The 21,561-nt window shown below is 41.3% G+C and overlaps 1 protein-coding gene across 4 annotated transcripts in view; it reads left to right on the forward strand.

The window, feature by feature from the left end:
• Positions 1–2,516: 2,516 nt before the first annotated feature.
• Positions 2,517–21,561, forward strand: part of LOC132868929 (neurotrophin-3) — a 71,854-nt gene continuing 52,809 nt past the window's right edge. The window contains exons 1-2 of one of the 4 annotated variants that reach the window (XM_060902246.1): positions 2,530–3,465; positions 3,655–3,688. The gene's annotated coding sequence lies outside the window, so the exon portion shown is untranslated. Of the gene's footprint in view, positions 3,466–3,654; positions 3,689–3,739; positions 3,790–21,561 lie in introns of those variants that run through there. The other 3 variants (XR_009650898.1, XM_060902245.1, XM_060902247.1) reach the window with 3 other exon arrangements.

Consider the following 21,561-nt stretch of genomic DNA (forward strand, 5'->3'; position numbering starts at 1 on the left):
CTGACATTTTCCTTTAGAATTCGCTGGTATAATTCAGAATTCATTGTTCCATCAATGATGGCAAGCCGCCCTGGCCCAGATGCAGCAAAACAGGCCCAAACCATGATACTCCCACCACCATGTTTCACAGATGGGATAAGGTTCTTATGCTGGAATGCAGTGTTTTCCTTTCTCCAAACATAACACTCCTCATTTAAACCAAAAAGTTCTAGTTTGGTCTCATCCATCCACAAAACATTTTTCCAATAGCCTTCTGGCTTGTCCATGTGATCTTTAGCAAACCAGATGAGCAGCAATGTTCTTTTTGGAGAGCACTGGATTTCTCCTTGCAACCCTGCCATGCACACCATTGTTGTTCAGTGTCCTCCTGATGGTGGACTCATGAACATTAACATTAGCCAATGTGAGAGAGGCCTTCAGTTGCTTAGAAGTTACCGTGTGGTCCTTTGTGACCTTGCCAACTATTACACGCCTTGCTCTTGGAGTGATCTTTGTTGATCAACCACTCCTGGGGAGGGTAACAATGGTCTTGAATTTCCTCCATTTGTACACAATCTGTCTGATTGTGGATTGGTGGAGTCCAAACTCTTTAGAGATGGTTTTGTAACCTTTTCCAGCCTGATGAGCAGCAACAACGCTTTTTCTGAGGTCCTCAGAAATCTCTTTTGTTCGTGCCATGATACACTTCCCCAAACATGTGTTGTGAAGATCAGACTTTGATAGATCTCTGTTCTTTAAATAAAACAAGGATGCCCACTCACACCTGATTGTCATCCCATTGATTGAAAACACCTGACTCGAATTTCACCTTCAAATTAACTGCTAATCCTAGAGGTTCACATACTTTTGCCACTCACAGATATGTTATATTGGATCATTTTTCTCAATAAATAAATGACCAAGCATAATATTTTTATCTCATTTGTTTAACTGGGTTCTCTTTATCTACTTTTAGGACTTGTGTGAAAATCTGATGATGTTTTAGGTCATATTTATGCAGAAATATAGAAAATTCTAAAGGGTTCACAAACTTTCAAGCGCCACTGTAACTTCACTCATGGAGACACAGACCATTTGTCAAGTTTTTCTTTTTTTTTATACACTGCTTCTATTTTGCACAAAACTGCAATGGAAACCCACTTCGTGTGAAGAAATTAAAGATTGGAATGGAGTAGCAAAAAGCATTGTTCGTACAGTTAACTTGCTTTAAGAATCTGCCTATGAAGTCAGTACTAAGCTGAGAACGTTGTCTGTAAATTAACCAAACAATTTTCAACACATTCATTCACTATCCCGTTTATCCACTGTGGGTCTCGCAGAAGCTGGAGCCAATCCTAGAATCTTAGTTGACATCGGGCAAGAGGTGGGGTACATCCTGGACAGGTCGCCAATCCATCAAACAGCCAACACAGAGAGACAGAAAGTCACATGACATTCATGCTGTCAGAAATAGGGGTACAGTAGGAGTCCATTTCTGTCCCCCACGGTAGAATCCATACTAATGTACCCCTGAGAGCTCATTGTTGGACCTCAAGGCCAAAAATGTTGGGGTTTTTTTTAGGGCCAAAAATGTACATATATGTTCCCAAGCAGTATATAAAGGGTACAAATAAGTGCCTTAAAGGTACTGCCAAGCCATTGTACTGCTAAAGGTACTTTATTTTCTGAGAGTGCACAGACACACCTACGGACAATTTAGAGTGGCTGATTTAACTAACTCTTTGGAAAGTGGGAGGAAACCGGAGTACCCAGAGGAAACCTGAGGCACGAAGAGAACATGCAACTCCCAGCTGTCATAAGCTTCTACGATACGGTATTAGGTTCCTCGGATGCAACATCTGGACAACAAAGAGACTACACTACCGTTCAAAAGTTTGGGGTCACTTTGAAATGTCCTTATTTTTGAAAGAAAAGCACTGTTCTTTTCAATGAAGATCACTTTAAACTAATCAGAAATCCACTCCATACATTGCTAATGTGGTAAATGACTATTCTAGCTGCAAATGTCTGGTTTTTGGTGCAATATCTCCATAGGTGTATAGAGGCCCATTTCCAGCAACTCTCACTCCAGTGTTCTAATGGTACAATGTGTTTGCTCATTGCCTCAGAAGGCTAATGGATGATTAGAAAACCCTTGTACAATCATGTTAGCACAGCTGAAAACAGTTGAGCTCTTTAGAGAAGCTATAAAACTGACCTTCCTTTGAGCAGATTGAGTTTCTGGAGCATCACATTTGTGGGGTCGATTAAATGCTCAAAATGGCCAGAAAAATGTCTCGGCTATATTTTCTATTCATTTTACAACTTATGGTGGTAAATAAAAGTGTGACTTTTCATGGAAAACACAAAATTGTCTGGGTGACCCCAAACTTTTGAACGGTAGTGTGTGCTATATGAGGTGAAATCTCTAAGTTATTAAGGTAAAGAGACAAACCGAAACAAGCCAGCTAGTTTAAAGACGTTTCAAAACTTTTCTCTTCAGTCAGTTGTAATGTTGGTTGATTACACCCACAGGCAGCAGATCTTGCTCCTCCGTTTTCCCTCTCATGCGTTTCTTGTCTTCTCTTTCATCCCCCTCCGCTTGAAACCAGCCCCCTTCTGCACGGGTCCTGTCCTACACCACAGGAAAGCTTCACAAACCCATTACCTTTCCGTCCGGACACTCGTCAGAGACTCCTGAGAGAGATCTCTTACTCTTATTTTAATCGGAAATCGGTTGTTTTCAGTCAAGTTTGCGTTCATAGTTCACGTCTGAAGTGATTTTCTACTTTAAAAAGCTCTGAGAAGTTGCTTTAGTCAGTAGCAGTAAGCTAAGCTAGCTATCTGCCTGCCTGCCTAGGCGAGCCGTTGGTTGACGTCGCGAGCGCACGGACTGCGCGCGCGAGGCGAGTCGCGCCGGATGTCTCGCGAGCTGAACTCGGGATGATTCTGAGAGGATTCTGAGAGGATTCTGAGAGGACTCGGACTGTGAGAGGATTCTGAGCGGATTCTGAGAGGACTCGGACTGTGAGAGGATTCTGAGAGGATTCTGAGAGGACTCGGACTGTGAGAGGATTCTGAGCGGATTCTGAGAGGACTCGGACTGTGAGAGGATTCTGAGCGGATTCTGAGAGGACTCGGACTGTGAGAGGATTCTGAGCGGATTCTGAGAGGACTCGGACTGTGAGAGGATTCTGAGCGGATTCTGAGAGGACTCGGACTGTGAGAGGATTCTGAGCGGACTGTGAGAGGATTCTGAGAGGACTCGGACTGTGAGAGGACTGTGAGCGGACCCTGGTGAAAAAATGAAGAGAGGACGGAGTAGACGGATATTTTAAGACTAAAAAAAAGAAGGAAGAAAGAAAGAAAGCTCTAGATGAAATTCTTGAGGTGATCTTGAGCTGGATTTCTTCAGAGGGGAAAGCTGTTGGTGGAATCAATGCGGTTCCGGCTGAAAGGACGCGCGGTCCGAAACTCGCCTGAAAGGTAAAGTCATGAGGTGACATGTGTGCTAATGTTTTTTGTTTTTATGACAGAAGTTGAGTGTTACCTCTTACTGTACTTTAAAAAGATTGGTTTTAATATGCTACTATCTGTTGGTGTGTATATCAAATCTTAACACCATGTCTGAGTGGTTGTGGTTTTGTTTGTTTTTGTTTTTGTTTGCCCCCCCAGGTACACCACGCCAACAGGCTTCGAAACACTGCAGGTTAATTGTATAATTTGCCTAAAGCAAGCTAGCAGAACCCGTTTGTGTTTTTAGTCAGCTCCTGTACGTCTGTGTATTTCAGAAGACCTTCAAGTGATTCTGTAAGACACCTCCGAATTCATATCTGAAGTTTTTATTTCTTCTACGTAGCCAAATCCTGAATGCTAAATAAACAAACATACTCACCGTGATGGATTAGGACCTACAGGGCCAGATTAGATTAGATTAGATTAGATTAGATCAGATCAGATCAGATCAGATCAGATCAGATCAGATCAGATCTTTATTGATCCCTTTGGGAGGGTTCCCTCAGGGAAATTAAAAATTCCAGCATTACATTATAAACAGAGAATAGAAAATAGAGAAAACTTCTAGATAAATTAAGTATTTACATATACAAATATTTTTTAAAAAATCTCCGCCATCTTGTCAGATACGGTGTTCACTTTTAACTTGTCTGTAAAAAACAAAAACAAAAGTTATTCAAGCACTGTAGGTTATAATTTTTTGTTGTAGTCCAAATTTCAGTTGCAGGCTAAAATAAGAGAAGAGTTTCCAGATTTATGCTATAGCCTACCTGTTAGCAAATGTAGATAGACGTCTACATGCAAAAAAAAAAAATGTGTGCGGATTCTTGGCTAGCGTGCGTTTACGGATTGAACCCATTATATTTGGCCGTGACTGAATGACAGTTCAGCTTCAGGCAGGTGTTTCTCTTCACACATCATCCCATAAGTATGCCCACTGGGTTTTGTTGATTTTTCTAATTGCTGGCCTGGATGGATTGTTTCTCCGCAGAATGAGTAAAGGCTTTTTGTTTTGCACTTATTTTCCAGCTGCTTGTAGATTCCAGAGACAGCCAAAAGGAAGACAGAGAGAGAGAGAAAGCAAAAGAGAGAGAGAAAGAGAGAGAGAGAGAGAGAGAGAGAGAGAGGCCTGAACATGATGACAAACAAAGATGTTGGAGCCAATATCTAAATTTTCCAGCTTTCAGACGGATTTTGTTATTTACATTCTTTCTCAACAGTTGGCAAGTGTGTGTTTACCATCAGACTGATCACAAAACATTCATTTACAGTGCATTTATTCATTTGACACACACTTCTACATATAAACCCACACAAAATATATACAGTATAATTGGGGCTGTTCAGGGGCCAAACAGAGGCTCTCTGGGATTTAACCTCATGACCTTATGGTTGTTAGAGCAGAACCATATGCCACTGTAACATACAGCATATAAACCTAACACCATACAAATTTACTTGGGGTGGTATAGGATCTTAAAAGTTAAGGTGGTTTGTTCAAGAGCCAAACAGAGTTTCTCTAAGATTTGACCTCACAACCTTCTGGTATCTGTTGCAAAGCATAATGTCCATTTGAAATATAAAATAAAGCAGACAAGGTTTATAATATAAGAGCTCAAACAGTTAAGATAATTTGTTCAAGGGTCAGACAGAGCCTCAGTGGGATTTGACCTTACAACCTTATGGTCAGTAGTGCAGAGCCAAACACTATTTAGACATACACTTACCGGCCACTTTATTAGGATCCCCCATCCACCTACTGTTTGATGCAGTTCGCTAATCAGCCAATCCCTTTACATGCATCAAATCATGCAGATACAAATCGAGAGCTTCAGTTAATGTTCACAATGTTCAAACATCAGAATGGGAAAAACTGCGATCTCAAAGTGGGACTTTCTTTCACTGTGGTATGGGTGTTGATTTGAGTCAGATGGACTGGTTTTAGTGTTTCAGAAACTGCTGATCTCCTGGGGTTTTCACACACAACAGTCTCTAGAGTTTACACAGCATGGTGCAGAAAACAAAAAACACTGAGTGAGTGAGTGAGTGACAGTTCTGTGGGTGGAAACAAATGCCTTGTTGATAAAAGAAGTCAGAGGAAAATGGACAGATTGGAGCTTTTTTTGCCAGGAAGGATATAGTAACTGGCGGCACGGCGGTGTAGTGGTTAGCGCTGTCGCCTCACAGCAAGAAGGTCCGGGTTCGAGCCCCGGGGCCGGCGAGGGCCTTTCTGTGCGGAGTTTGCATGTTCTCCCCGTGTCCGCGTGGGTTTCCTCCGGGTGCTCCGGTTTCCCCCACAGTCCAAAGACATGCAGGTTAGGTTAACTGGTGACTCTAAATTGAGCGTAGGTGTGAATGTGAGTGTGAATGGTTGTCTGTGTCTATGTGTCAGCCCTGTGATGACCTGGCGACTTGTCCAGGGTGTACCCCGCCTTTCGCCCGTAGTCAGCTGGGATAGGCTCCAGCTTGCCTGCGACCCTGTAGAACAGGATAAAGTGGCTACAGATAATGAGATGAGATGAGATGAGATGAGATGAGGATATAGTAACTCATATAATCACTCTTTACAACCGTGGTCAGCAGAAAAGCATCTCAGCATGCAACAGCAGAAGAACACATTGGGTTCCACTCCTGCAGCCAAGAACAGGGATCTTACAGTCAACAACAAGTTCCTATTAAAGTGGCCGGGGAGTGTATATACATCTCACGCTATGGAAAGCTTTACACATTTAAGCAGGGCTATATACATGCCTAGGAATTAAGCAAGTTTGTTCAAGGGACTAAAGAGAGATTTCGCTAGGATTTGACCTCACAACCATATGGTCACTGTTGCAAAACTTAAAGCCCATTTGACATATAAAAATATAATAGATTTACAATATAAGTGGGCTAAGCATTTCAGTCAAAGGTCCAGTAGAGGCATGCTGGTATTATATAGAGACGTAAGCACTAAGCATAAGAGACTAAATATAGAGACGTAAGCACTAAGCTACATTCTGTAACAACACCACGACATTTGCGTGAGCGAGGAAGTAAATCAGTGAGGCTTTCAGGCACTATAGATTGTCTGGACATGCTCGGCGATGAACTCGACTTCCGCTTCTAAGTTCAGCAAATACTGGGAGGAGCCTTCAACTATCAATATTTTTTTTCTCAAGCTAACCATTCAAACCTTTTCCCATCAATTCTGGTGAAAACCCATCGTTTATTTCCATAGTGAAAGTGCAGACATAGATGTCACTGTTGTGGACAGAGGAGCTGTATGTAAGAATTATGGTGCATGTGTTATGGAAAAAACAGATATAAAGCGAAACGAGAGTGGCACTGGACAAATGTATCTCTAGGGCATAGCTTCCAGAGCTGAGGATCAGCTACTGACGTAGCACTTAATAAAAAACAGATATACACACCGTGGCAGCTGTTAAGTCTATCCTAACCTGTGTAGCTCTGGCAGAAAGAAAAAAAAAACAAAAACACACAAACCTTACATGTGTGCAACTTCCTCATCTAATAATAACAGATCAAGTGTAAAAAAAAAAGTTGTAAATGTAGATGAGTACAAAAATTAGAAAAAGAAGGCTATTGATGGGAAGCGTTCTCATTCACTGCAGTGATAATGTTATCCAGAGCAGGGTTTAGAGCTGGGTCTGGACTTTCTCTGCCTTCGGGCAGGAGAGAGAGAGAGAGAGAGAGAGAGAGCAGGGCCACCCAAACTTGTAAGATCTATATAATGATGATGATGATGATGATGGTCCTTTTACACGGTGGCTCTGGTGCTTGATCTAAAAATCTGAATATTAGAAACACGTGTGCCAAGTTACATCAACATTCCTACACTGATTATGAATCGATAAACTTCTGCAACCAATTTCCTTTTCTTCGCTGTTTAATTTTCCTGTCTCGCTTGGAGAGAATGCTGAACTTGGCCTTTTTCCACAGGGTGTGTTGATGAGTGGGATGCTACTAATCCACACCGATGCAGAACAAGGGATCAGAGATATGCCGCTATTTAATCGAGGCTTTGTTTCAACATGACCTTGTGATAGACCGGCATTTTTTTTTATTGCTGATATTTGCAACTTCTTTATCGAGCTTTCAGCTGACGGCAATAATCAGTACTGTGATATACACTACCGTTCAAAAGTTTGGGGTCTCCCAGACAATTCTGTGTTTTCCATGAAAAGTCACACTTTTATTTCCCACCATAAGTTGTAAAATGAATAGAAAATATAGTCGAGACATTTTTCTGGCCATTTTGAGCATTTAATCGACCCCACAAATGTGATGCTCCAGAAACTCAATCTGCTCAAAGGAAGGTCAGTTTTATAGCTTCTCTAAAGAGCTCAACTGTTTTCAGCTGTGCTAACATGATTGTACAAGGGTTTTCTAATCATCCATTAGCCTTCTGAGGCAATGAGCAAACACATTGTACCATTAGAACACTGGAGTGAGAGTTGCTGGAAATGGGCCTCTATACACCTATGGAGATATTGCACCAAAAACCACACATTTGCAGCTAGAATAGTCATTTACCACATTAGCAATGTATGGAGTGGATTTCTGATTAGTTTAAAGTGATCTTCATTGAAAAGAACAGTGCTTTTCTTTCAAAAATAAGGACATTTCAAAGTGACCCCAAACTTTTGAACAGTAGTGTAAAGTGATATTGCACACACACACACACACACACACACACACCGGGCCTTACTGATCAAGCCGAATACGAAGGAATTTACTCATAAATTGGTCGCAGGAGCTTTTACACAAGAAATGTGGAGTCGATGAAAACGCAGTCATTTGGGAAAAACATTTGCGTCCTATGTTTCACTCGTGAGTTTGTATAAAGGAGACTCACGAATGTGTACTTCATTTGAGCAGCTTCAGATCGTTTAATTGGCTTTGAGCTTAGCTTTTACGATTTTATATCTGGACGATGCTCTTTGAAGTTTAAATTGCTTATTCGTTTCAATTGCAAACCAATTTAATGAACAATTAAATTTTTGCAGTCAATTTTGTGACTCATACAGTGTGCAAGAAAACACTTTTTTGTCATCAGTTTTGTTGTTTTCAGCTCTCTGTAAGCCTTTTATAGGATTTTGTGGGCATCACTAAACATCAACACACAGACACACATACATACATTAGGAGTAAAACATTTTTAGGTCAGTTTAGTTACAAAAATGTTCATTATATATAGTAAACAAATATTACGGTATTGACAGAACCATCAATACTTCTGCATGTTATCTGGAAAGCACCATAACAAAACCAGTCTTGAAAGGTTCCTTACAATTCACTCAGAGCAGGTAACAAAGTGTGCCGCATCAATTAAAGAGAGAGAAATTAAAGGGAAAAACAGACCTTTATATGCAGACATAACTAACATCATTTTTCTCAAGATCAACATCAACATACCTTGAATGATACCTTGATACCATGATACTTTGAATCAAAGGTATTCATGCTAATATAGCTGAAGAATCATGAGTCGTTAGACTGCAAGCTGGCCTGGTGGTTACCGTGTCTGCTTCTCAATGGGGAGATTGTGAGTTCTACTCGCAGTTGGATCATACCAAAGACCATCATAAAAACGGAACACACTGCCATCTGGCAAGGCACGCTGCAATACAGATGTGAGTGGAGAGTCAAACTCTTGTGGTTACCAGGGGACCCCCCCACCACGGGTGCAGATAGAGGGGGGGATGGGGGGGATTCGTCCCACCCAGATTTAAATTCACCTCGTTCGGTCCCCCCCACTTATAGGGAGGAAAAAACGTCTATGCTGTCTTTCTTTGCATAAGGCAAACCTCACGGAAAAATCAAAAGACTAATTACCATTCGGTTTATTGAGGTGTACAGCAGTGTATACATAGTTGCAACAACTCACATAAAACAAAACAAAGACTGATATTCGGTTGGTTGAGCTGCGCAGACTGCACAGGTTGCGAGCTCGAGCTTGGTTGCTATGGTAACCCACAACAAGCTTGACAGGCATATCGGGGTTGGGGTTGGTTTGCTGGCAGCTTTGTCCCCCCCAGTTTTTTGTCCCCCCCAGTTCAAAAAACGTATCTGCGCCCCTGCCCCCCACTGTAACCCTAGCTGTATAGGTGAGAGGCCGAGTGCTATAGAAGCAGAGATTGGCGCCACCCAATGTGCCTTAAGGGCCTGGTTAGTACTGGGGCAGGAGACTGCCTGGGAAGACCAGGCCCTGGCACAGGAAGGACTTTGACTTTTGACTGATTGTGAGTCGCTAAGAGACTGCTGTTCAGCATGGTTTGGTTTGATGGGCCCCTTTAAGGGGAAGAGTCACGACAAAGCAATACAAAGTTCTTCTGCCTGATTCAATCAAACACCTATGAGGGATTTTGGAGCAATGTGTTAGACAGGGATCTCCATCTCCATCATCATTGAGACATAATTTGAGGGAATATCTTTAGAAAGAATGATGTTCATCCATCCAGAACATTTCAAAGGTATCACACCGGAGGCTTGTAGAATCTATGCAAGATGTCCTGAATCTGTTCGTGTGTCTCATGGTGGCCCAACGCCTTACGAACACACTTTATATGGTTTATCCTTGAATTTGATATTCCTGACATTTTTTTCCTGTTAATTTAAGCCTCAAAGATACGCAAGATATGCTCAGCATCCATCTTTCCTCATTGTCTGCCAACAGTGTTACCTTAAATCACTCAAATCAAAGTGCATAGTGTTTAACTGCCTGTTACTTAAACTGAGATTTTGTTCCGTTTTTGTGAGAGCAGGGTTCCAGCTAGTTTATTTTACCAAGGTGCTATGCCCTGCCCTTTAGAACGTATGCCCTGCCCTCGAATACCAGCGCCATGCCCAAGTTTATATGTGCTCTACTTATAATTTTCCAGAACTTTCTAAGCGCCCTGCACATATGTTCCACCACAGAAAGAGCGTTGCTGACTTTCAGTGAAAGTAACGAATGTTGACCAATCAAAACATACTATTAGGGCGGGGTCACAGACCTGCTCTGTCGGCCATTTTGTCTTATTACAATAATGAGTCAGTGCAGCAAGGTACGTTTGAAAAACAGTAATGCCTACAAACACGGGAAAGAGAAAAGAATTGGTAAAAGCAGTAAGAGGCTCACAGAACCGAGTGTCTCTGTTTGTTAGAACATCTAGAAATTGAGGACTAAACAAATTCAATCAGAAGTTAGGACTGATAGATCAAAACTCTAGATATAGACCTATGGAACATCTAGTCACTAATGTTAACAGTAACATTAACATGTTAGACTCGAGCTAATCTACCATTAATATTCCAGACTAATATTAATTATCGGTTACTACTATTAGTAGCAGGGTGCGATTTGTCAAAAAAACAGAAGGGGGGATGGGGTTTTTTTTTATCATGAAACGTCACAAAATTAAGGTAACAATAGGCTAACAGCTCAATAACATCCGATGATATCAAATGAATAACACTAAATGAAAACGAACACTAAACCAGAGATAGTAAATTCATCTTCCTATCTCTCTGACTAAATACACGAACAAACACAACAAAGTTCGCATTGCTTGTCGCGTTGCTGTGATGTTTCTCTCCCTCCGGATTAAATGGACAGTGACTCGAAAATCACTGAAATACATGAATACTAAATGAACAGTTTGCTCTGATGGCGCAGTTCATGTGGCCTTTTCTGCTTTCCCGTCGGTGCGCTATCCGCCGCGTTTCGCCCTTCTTTAATCCACATTTCTGCGAATTTCTCAGCAGGGAAGGAACGCACGTCTGGCCCATTGACAGCGAGGAAAAGAAGGCTGTCAGTGTGGATACATTCATTCTGTTGCGCTCATCAGTAAGGATGTGATTCATGGCGCTAAATCCACGTTCACACTCTGATTATCTACAATGTATCTATTTGCTGCGGATGTTCGTAGGGTTGCCAACTTTCTCATATCCAAATGAGGGACACTTTGTTCCGGGTGCGGACAAGTACCGGTACAGGCCCTGTACACGCACCCCAGCGCCCCAAAATAGTTACAGTACCGAATCGCCTTTAGGTGAGGGTTTCAAATGTAGGCCACTACAAATTCATTTCTAAAATAGAGCTTTTAAAAATTAATAGACCAATTAATGGATATTTTTAAGTAACTTAATGCAAAATAACAAACAATTTTAATATTATTGTCTCATTTTTCTCTTTTAAACTTTGGCCAAATAATTCATCAGGCCATATTTATGAAGGCAATGTCATAAACTGAAAAATGATTTGCTGTAGCTGTAAAACCCTGATATTTGCTTAATTGTCCATTTGAAAACCCTAAGAACCTTCTGCAATGCTTCATAGCAGAAGAAGAAGAGAGAAAGACATCACAAAGGCAGGAGTGAGGCAGAAAAGCTCCCCTACTATAGGCTGAGGTCTATCCTGTTTCAGAAGGTTTTTTTTTTTAAGCTATCTGCTATCCTTATCGAACAGTTCGGCTGTATCCACTGGCTGCACCATCTGCTCTAGTTTAATTTGATGCCTATTTTGTCAGTATAGCTTAAAAATTCAGGATATGGCAACAGTGAATGGTTTTAAATCGCAGATGACCGCGACTCGCGGTAATAGCGCTTCTCACGGCAATTACGTGATTTACACTACAGCATTGGAGTGAGGGGCAGGATCTGTCCCTGACGGGACAAATTAAAATTACCCAAAAAATGGGATGTCCCGCCCAATACGGGACGGTTGGCAACCCTAGACGTTCGTGAACATCAAAGCTGCCACTTCGGGTCATTTTGAAAGTGAGTGCAATGTAGACCATAGAAACTGTGTCACAACATGCCTGTCATGTCAACTTTTTTTTTTGGTTTGTTTGTTTTATTGACGGGGTTGTCCCTGAGGATTTTTTTTCAGCAGAGATAAAAACCAGAGGGGGGGATGATCCCCACCATCCCCCCCAGTAAATCGCACCCAGATTAGTAGTATTAACGCATGTTAGACCTAGTCAAAGCTAATTGCAATTCAATTGCAACCATTTAATTATTAATTTTAAAAATGCCTAACTGTTAATATTATAATACAGCAATAAATCTAATACATACAGGACACTTTTTCAGGGCAGCACGGTGGTGTAGTGGTCAGCGCTGTCGCCTCACAGCAAGAAGGTCCGGGTTCGAGCCCCGTGGCCGGCGAGGGCCTTTCTGTGTGGAGTTTGCATGTTCTCCCTGTGTCCGCGTGGGTTTCCTCCGGGTGCTCCGGTTTCCCCCACAGTCCAAAGACATGCAGGTTAGGTTAACTGGTGACTCTAAATTGACCGTAGGTGTGAATGTGAGTGTGAATGGTTGTCTGTGTCTATGTGTCAGCCCTGTGATGACCTGGCGACTTGTCCAGGGTGAACCCCGCCTTTCGCCCGTAGTCAGCTGGGATAGGCTCCAGCTCGCCTGCGACCCTGTAGAACAGGATAAAGCGGCTAGAGATAATGAGATGAGATAATAATAATAATATTGGCTGGCTTTTTTTTGTGGTCTGTCAGATATATTCCATTCAGTTACTCGTATTCAACTCGTTCGATATCATGCTAACTGAATGGAATATATCTGATAGACCACTCAACGCCAGCCAATATTATTTAAATGTTAGAGCTTAACAGTTAGGCTGCTGTATGTCAATAGGCCTGGTGTTATTGCTCTATATTTGGCACATAGTGATGATTTACAGATTTATATGCTCTAATATTTTTGCGCTAATATTAATTAAAACTAACAATCCCAATGCACCATGCTATTGGTGATATGATCAAAGCTAAATTTATTCATTTTGTTATTAGTGTTTGGAGTATTTATATACATACGCTGTGATTGCACTCTGATCAGGATCAGGTGTATAGTAATTAGTGCTTGCAGTGTGCTCTCTGCTCAGAGGGCAAATACACGTGGACAAGAGTGACAGTTCAAGGCATGCCAAGCCTAAACATGCGCAGACGTGATATTATGAAGTGTTGTATTAAACTGGTTAACTACAAAATTTCAGATTTGCTTACTTTATTTTACAAAAGTAATCTACCTTGCATAGATGCCCAGTATGGCTAATTTTGCATGATAGATTCTTTGTCTATAGTGATGCGCGCAAAATTACATTACATTACATGCCATTTAGCAGATGCTCTTATCCAGAACGACGTACAACAAGTGCAAAAGTCAGGTACAAGAAGTGCTGAACTTCTCAGCAAGAAAGTTCTAGTGCCAACTGAACAAGTGACAGAACAATACTTAATGTAATATGCTGTTAAAGTACCAACACTCAGCAAACAGCCAAGGAAAGAAACCAACCATACAAATGAACCGACAAAGAGAAAAAATTTCAATGGCTAACCCCAGGCGAGACAGTACACAGCCTGGGTTGGGAAATTTACATTACAGGCATTTAGCAGATGCTGTTATCCAGAGTGACATACAACATACCCAGAGCAGCCTGGGGAGCAGTTGGGGGTTAGATGCCTTGCTCAAGGGCATTTCAGCCATTCCTGCTAGTCCAGGGAATCGAACTGGTGACCCTATGGGCCCACCATTAGGACACAGCTTTCCTCATGGGTTGGTCAAGACCGATGCTCAGTTACACAGTGTCCAGGGAAGCAGGAGAGAGGTGCAGCCTGAAGAGGTGGATCTCCAGTCTGCGCTTGAAGGTGGTTGCCGAAGATGCATGAAAAATTGCCCGTGATAATCATTGGCGCCCTGCCCTCCTGGAAAACTCACAGGAACACTGTAGAGGTTTTAAATTCTGTCTGGAATGTTTTTCTTGTAAACGTTCAGATGAGCTGCATGCCTGACAGGTGGCAGTGAGTCAACTATGAGGTGAGTAACTGGAAAATGAGTCTTTGCTGTGGCTGACAGGCATGATTTGTGTGTGTGTGTGTGTGTGTGTGTGTGTGTGTGTGTGCACTTGATGAACACACATGCAGGTGATGGACTGGGAGGAGGTCGATGACAAACAGTAGCACTTTATCTCCATAACACTCCATTTGCTGTGATAATTCGCTCGATTGGGTTTGCTAGCCAGGCACAACAAAACAGCTTGGCTCAGTGTACTTTATAATCAAACACACACACACACACACACACACACACACACACACACACACACACACACACACACACAGAGTCCATTACTCTTAAACCCTAAACACCCGCATACATACACACATCTACAAGCTCTTGTTTGTGTCCTATCTCACCACTAGGCTTTTACCGCAAACGGGAAATCGACACACTCTTACACACTCGCACTACTCTCTCTCTCTCTCTCTCTCTCTCTCTCTCCCTCTCTCTCTCTTTCACCCACACACATACACAGAGCAGTCTAAACCAGCCAATACTATCCCCATAACAACCGCAAATGTACAGACCACATTACAAACACGAGGTCCACCACAGATCCTCAAGGTCCTCCACGACATTAAACATTCGCCGTGCTTTAGTCTCCAGACTCTACCATAACTGTTTATAACACGAGTGGAATTTCGTGCAAGAGAATCATTTGAGCATGATCATCCTCTTGTTTGATCGATGTCAGCATGACATTTCCAAAAGTAAACACAACTCTATTAATTGTCTACTTCACAAACCCACAGAACTCACAACTCCAAGAAGGACGTTTAGGAAGGTGACGTGGAGAGACAGGAACATCCGCCAGTAAAAAGCTTTAAACGGATTCCTGAAGAAGTTTTTGAAGAAAAGCCAAAACAAACAAAAAAACGAAGTATTTTAATAATAAAACGTAGTGAATCTCCAATGTGTTCTGACTGAAGTGGTTTTGAGCCTTTAAAATAAACCTTACTGTGATCCTAATGTACTGTACGCTGTGCAGACATGATAATGTCTAGGATGGCGTCTCGAATGTAAAGGTAGTTCACTTGTAAGCTGTTTTCAGGAAGGTTCACAGCTTAGAGGTGCAAAAGTACTTCCAGCGTATTGAAAGAAGATTACTGATATCTGGTCCATGTGCTGATGTTTAGCCTCAGAGTCCCATTTACCCCAAAGATCAGGGGTAGACTTTAGGGGTACAGTTTGGGGTCTGTTTAGGATTTAGGGTTCAGTGAAGGTCAGGTGAGGTGAGGGTTGGAGGTATGGTTATTAGGGTTAGGTTTAAGTATTACAATTAAAGGGTCTATGGATACGTTCACATGTTAATCGTGTGGTTCTTTAGGCAGGTAAGAACCCAGCAATCACACTGGGGTCTGAGAGCATCTGAGCAAGGTGGGCTTGGTCCACTTCCAAGAAAGCTTTTTGACTATGAATTGACTCAACTGCTCTGAGTTCCCCATGCTTCGGTGATTTGTGTGATATTTATTTGCACCAGGTAGATCTTTGTTTATCTTTCTCCTTTGCTATGGTTCTGACCAAATCAGTCACCTAATCAGTGTTCATAATGAATAGTTATTCACAGATAAGTGACCAAAATGAAAATAGGAATAAAACAGATTAATTACAGGTTGTGGTGTCGATATACTGTACTTGGAGTTGACCCGCTCTTCAGCAGTAGGCATGGAACGAGTCGCCACAATATCAGGCTTCATGATTTGTTTTTCCTACGATATATTTGAATAAAATTGTACACTAAGAAATTTGTATTTTCTTACAACTTTTATTTTCCTGTTCTTTATCAACTTAAAGCTAGACGGCCTTTTGATTTCATAAAATCAATGAAATTTAGTTTCCTCTGAAATGTGGTCATTGCGATATCTGTTTATTTCTGTAATCTCTCACAAAAAAAAGGCCATTCTGTGGCTGGGAAGTTATTTAATTTGAGGGGATTAAAGCAAATAATGTGCATGAAATCGCTCGCTTGGCGCAGTCAAGCAGACAGAGGAAGTCCGTGTGCGCATGCGCAGGTTTACCTTCTTCTTTTGGGTTTTACAGCAGCTGGCATCCACAGTGTTGCATTACTGCCATCTACAGGTTTCCCATTGAGCGTGCACTGACAGTTCCATCATTCTGTCGCTAAATGAACAGCTGATCACACCGAGGTGCTCGCTGAGCGCCAATATTTATTAGTTTGGTCCTGCGTTTCCTTTCCTTCATATATAACATAACGGCTTTTCTTCTCGCTTTCTTTCCGTTACTGTAGTCGCTCTTTCACGTTTCATTCGCACACTCACGTCCTCCATTTTCCTCTCCTGTTTCAAATTTGTATCCCACAATGCCTTGCATGAACGGGGAAAGCCCACCACGTGATGCATGACACAGTATCTTGAATTGGGTCATGGTGAAGCAGGAAAACATGGCAGAGAATTTAGGGCCACATAGCGCTAAAATCATTAATTGGTCTCTTAAAAAAACTAATAAAATTGGAAGTCTGTGATTCAAATTCAGTAGGTTTCGGTCACTAAACAAAAATTATTGGGTGTTGGGGAAAAATCTTTTTATGACCTACACTTGAAAAATCTGAAAGGCAGTCTAGCTTTAAATATTCCTTTTGTTAATTAAAAAAAACAAACAAACTTTTGTTTCATTTTCTTAACAATCAACAATAATTATTTACCCACATTTGTAAAGGTTGGAGTAAAATACAGCAGTCTATTAAGTAAAATATTCCTTTTATTAAAAATGAAAAAAGTTAATAATAGATAATGTGCCTTTTCTTGATAAACTTTTCTGAACATTTGTTCTGCCTCCATTTGCTTCTCTTTTCTTTATCTTTCAGCAGTCTGTAAAAAAAGAGCTCTGATTTCTTGTTAAATCTGTTTGTACACAATCACACAACACCTCTTTCACACTTGAGATCTGTGTTGTGTGTTTTTGCAGCATTAGAGCTGTGTTACTTCCGCCTACGTTGAAGTTACGTCCATTCCCGCTATTGTACGTTATTGCCCCCTTTGCTGCTTTAACAACACAATTACAGCTCAGAAAAAAACGAAAAATGATGCACCCTGATAATAATCACAATTCAAATCGTCATAAATTTGTATCATGATTTATTATTGCACAATATATCATTACATGCCTGTTCAGCAGTTACGCAGCTTAAACTCTCATTGAAGCATCTTATAAAATATAAAGTAAGGGCTGTTTGAAGAATCGGAGACTCAGCTTCAAAAGTTACGTTAATAATTTTTTTTTTGATGATGTCATTGTTATGCACTGATGAGTAAGGCTGCACTGGCTTTTAGTTGTTTATTATTTTGGATTTTATGCACTCATGTTTGTCATTATTAACCTGAATTTACTATTAGATATCTGTTTCTTGATATCTATCTATTTTGGTTGTTTTTGGCCTCGACTTTGGAGTATTTATCCTGATTTTGTCATCGGACTCAATCCAGCTGTTCAGCTCCCGCCTTGGCCCAGGCAACAATTCCTGCCTCTAGTTCTAGTGGTCTCAATGTCTGGCTCCTTTAACTCTCATTCCAATTGTTTCTTCGCAGGAATATGCTCATTTCATTGGCGTTATCGTGGCAAGAGAGTGGGGAGGAGAGTAAAAGAAAGAGAAGCTTCGAAGATTTATAATATTGCTTCACGTGTCACGGTTCAACAGCCGCATCGCGATTTTGCATATAATTACCAGCGTTGTTTTGGTTCTCAAAACTTGATACACATTCCAACTAATTCAAGAATTACAGAAAGAATAGACGTGAACATCTTTAAAACGATTCCAACTTCGTATAGTCCTAAAGTTCGTTTCGCTTTTTGGAATGCCCGTTCCATGAAGAACAAATCAACCAGTTTGTGTGATTTTATAATTTCCTGCCAAATTGATGTTATGGTTATAATTGAGAGCTGGCTGAACGGTGATGGTCGAGACGACTGGACTATCGCTGATTTTATGAATGCACTACCTACTCATGTAATCACTCATCTACCTAGATTAAATAGAACTGGCGGTGGAATTGCAGTGATAACACAGAAAGGCCTCAGTATTACTGAGAACGAGCCATTGTGTAAATTTACTGCTATGGAGTGTCTAGACATCAATGTTAGCGCTGGGAATAAATCTCTTCGCCTTATATCCATCTACAGACCTCCTCCTTCCAAAAAGAATGGTCTTACATCAACCATGTTCTTTGATGATTTTTCTCATCTGTTGGAGAATGTGTCTTCTTTTCATTGCAATTACCTCATCTGTGGTGATTTTAATTTTCATATGGACGTGACTGATAATGCTGACATCAAGCATCTTAATGATCTGATTGAGTCTACTGCTTTGGTACAACACGTTGACTTTGTCACTCACAATAAAGGCCATATTTTGGATCTGGTTATTACCCAGTCTGGCTCTGATCTGATATCGAATCTTCGTGCTTGCATGGAACTACCATCTGATCATGCCACACTGACTTGTAGTCTCAATTTTCCAAGACCTGCATTATTTAAAGCCCAGAGTGCGCATAGGAAAATTAAACAGATCGACCTGGACTGCTTTGGTAAAGAGTTGTCTACATTGCCATTATTTAACACCAACCCATCCGATGTCGCTTCACTTGTTACTGAGTACAACACCAGTTTGAGCAATCTTCCTGATAGATATGCTCCAATACGTGAACGTACTATTACAGTAAGACCACATTCACCTTGGTTCTCTGAAGAACTACATAATCTTAAATTTGAGAAGCGTCGCTGGGAAAGGAACAAGGGCAGCTGGTGCATAAGGGCGATTGGGCGACGCACTGCCAAAACGAAAAAAAAAAGTTTTTTTTCTTTTTTTAAAACAAACTTTCACCAGCGCTGCTCGAGGCCGTTTTAATCTGTCTCTGGGTATCATTGTCTAATCAGGGTGGTCTTGCTTCTAGAGTACCGCCCCTTTTGGGGCGATTTCAGTCACGTTGAAAATCGCCCAAGAGTTCACTGATAGAGTCCCATGTTAATATATTTTTTTTCTCCTGACTGACACTTCAATGCAATCTCTATGGGTTCCGGGGGGGCGTGCCCTAACGTGCTTACGTCACTGCACAGCGCGGCAAAGTTGCGTTCGATCCTCTCAGTTTCTGAGGTGAGATGGATGCGGAAAGCAATTCAGTGCGGTCCTTAAAAGAAGTTCCATTTAGTCAGCGATCAAATCGAGCTAAATTGGCAACAAAACAAGCTGGACCCCCCTCGACCAAATCTAAACATAAAACAAATTTCGACAAAGGGGGGGAAATCATATACTCGAGGTTTTACTTCAACATGATCCCAGCGCAAATCCTGGCGAGCTGGCTGCGAGGACGCCTCAGCAGTTTTCTGCTACCCCTGCTTACTTTCCACCCTGGAGGGGCTCCACGGACAACACTGCTTGGACGGTCACTGGAGTTTCGGACATGCATCATTTGTCGGAGAAAATTAAAAAACATGAGTCATCAAAGATTCACATGGGCAGCTGCGTGAAATTTTCGGCTTTTGGGAGAGTGAACATCGCTACACAACCGGATGAGGGCTACAGGCTAGCAGTTCGCCGCTACAACGATGAGATGAGCAAGAACAGGCACGTATTAAACCGGCTCATCCAACGCGTGAAATTTTGTGGAGTGTTCGAGTTAGCTCTACGAGGCAAAGACGAAACTGAGGGCTCCAGTCACCGTGGTGTTTTTCTGGGTTTGGTTGACTTCGTGACTCTCTCACACACACACACACACACACACACACACACACACACACACAGAGTCACAGAATCCGTTCACTTTTGATGTTTTCAATGTGCATTTTTATATTTGCCACACTTTGCTCTGAGAGTTAGCACTTTGGTAATATCCTTGATAAATACCAGTAATTGCAAGATCTAAAGATCCACTCATCTATTTATTCAACTGCTATTGTTATGTTAGCCAACTATTTACAATGTTTTGTTACAGTAAGTGCACTTTCCTGTTTGTCCTTAAGTTGCACAGTCTGTAAAATTCTTGCTGGTCTTGGAGTTTGAAGTACAAAATCTATTTACAGAACATTCTGTAGAACAGTTGACTTGCTACCCAGGTCAATTTACTTCAGTCCTGTGGACATTTATGGTCCGTGTAGACATAACGGGGGAAAATTGCCCCCCTGAAAAAAAATTCAGGAGCCGCCACTGGAAAGGAAATGGCAGAATTCAGGCTTAGAAATTCACAGGCAGATCTATAATGATGTCGCTGGCCAGTATTATTCAGCTGTTGAGAAGCACAAGACTAATTATTACTGTGATAAAGTATCAGGTTTTAATCAGAAGCAATTGTTCAAATTCATCGATGAGCTGTTCAAAGTAAAGTCTTCTGTGCCACTTCCTACTCGTACGTCATCACTTGAGCTTGCCCAGAGGTTCAGTGAATATTTTTCTGGAAAAATTGTTGCTTTTCACAATGACATTAATGATTTGCCATCAAAATCTGTCAATCGTGCTATCGTGGAAGAGCAATCACTGTGCAGTTTTTCTGAGTTTATTTCAGTATCTATTGATGATGTCAACAGAATAATTGACATCATTATTATATACCCATATAATTATGGGATCACCAGCTAAGTCTTGCTGTTTGGACCCACTTCTATTTACACTGCTAAAGGAATTTATCAGTAAGCCGTTATCACCCATTACTAAAATCATCAATATGTCATTACAGCAAGGAGAATTTCCATCAAGCCTTAAACATGCTCTAGTTACTCCACTACTTAAGAAAGCCTCTCTCGATCCTGAGGATCTCAAGAATTATCGACCAATCTCCAACTTGTCGTTTCTGTCTAAGACTATTGAGCGTGCTGTGGCGACACAACTTAATGAACATTTGCTTGTGAACAATCTCCTCTCAAAGATGCAGTCTGCCTACTGTCCTCACCATAGTACTGAAACTGCCTTACTTCACGTATATAATGACATCAACTTGGCACTTGATCAGCATAAGGAGGTCATTCTGGTCTTACTCGATCTCTTATCCGCTTTTGACACTATCATTTTGATTGAAAGATTGAAATCTCGCTTTGGTTTGAATGGTACTGTACTTAAATGGCTCTGTTCTTACTTGTTTAACCGAAGTCAATCTGTTGTCATCAATGGAACTCCATCGGCACCATCTTCCTTGATGTATGGTGTCCTGCAGGGGTCTGTGCTTGGCCCTCTATTATTTTCCTTATATGTCTCTCCATTGGAGGATATTGTAAATGCACATAATGTAC

The sequence above is a fragment of the Neoarius graeffei genome, chromosome 20 (genome assembly GCF_027579695.1).
Source record: "Neoarius graeffei isolate fNeoGra1 chromosome 20, fNeoGra1.pri, whole genome shotgun sequence".
In the NCBI taxonomy this organism is placed as follows: domain Eukaryota; kingdom Metazoa; phylum Chordata; class Actinopteri; order Siluriformes; family Ariidae; genus Neoarius; species Neoarius graeffei.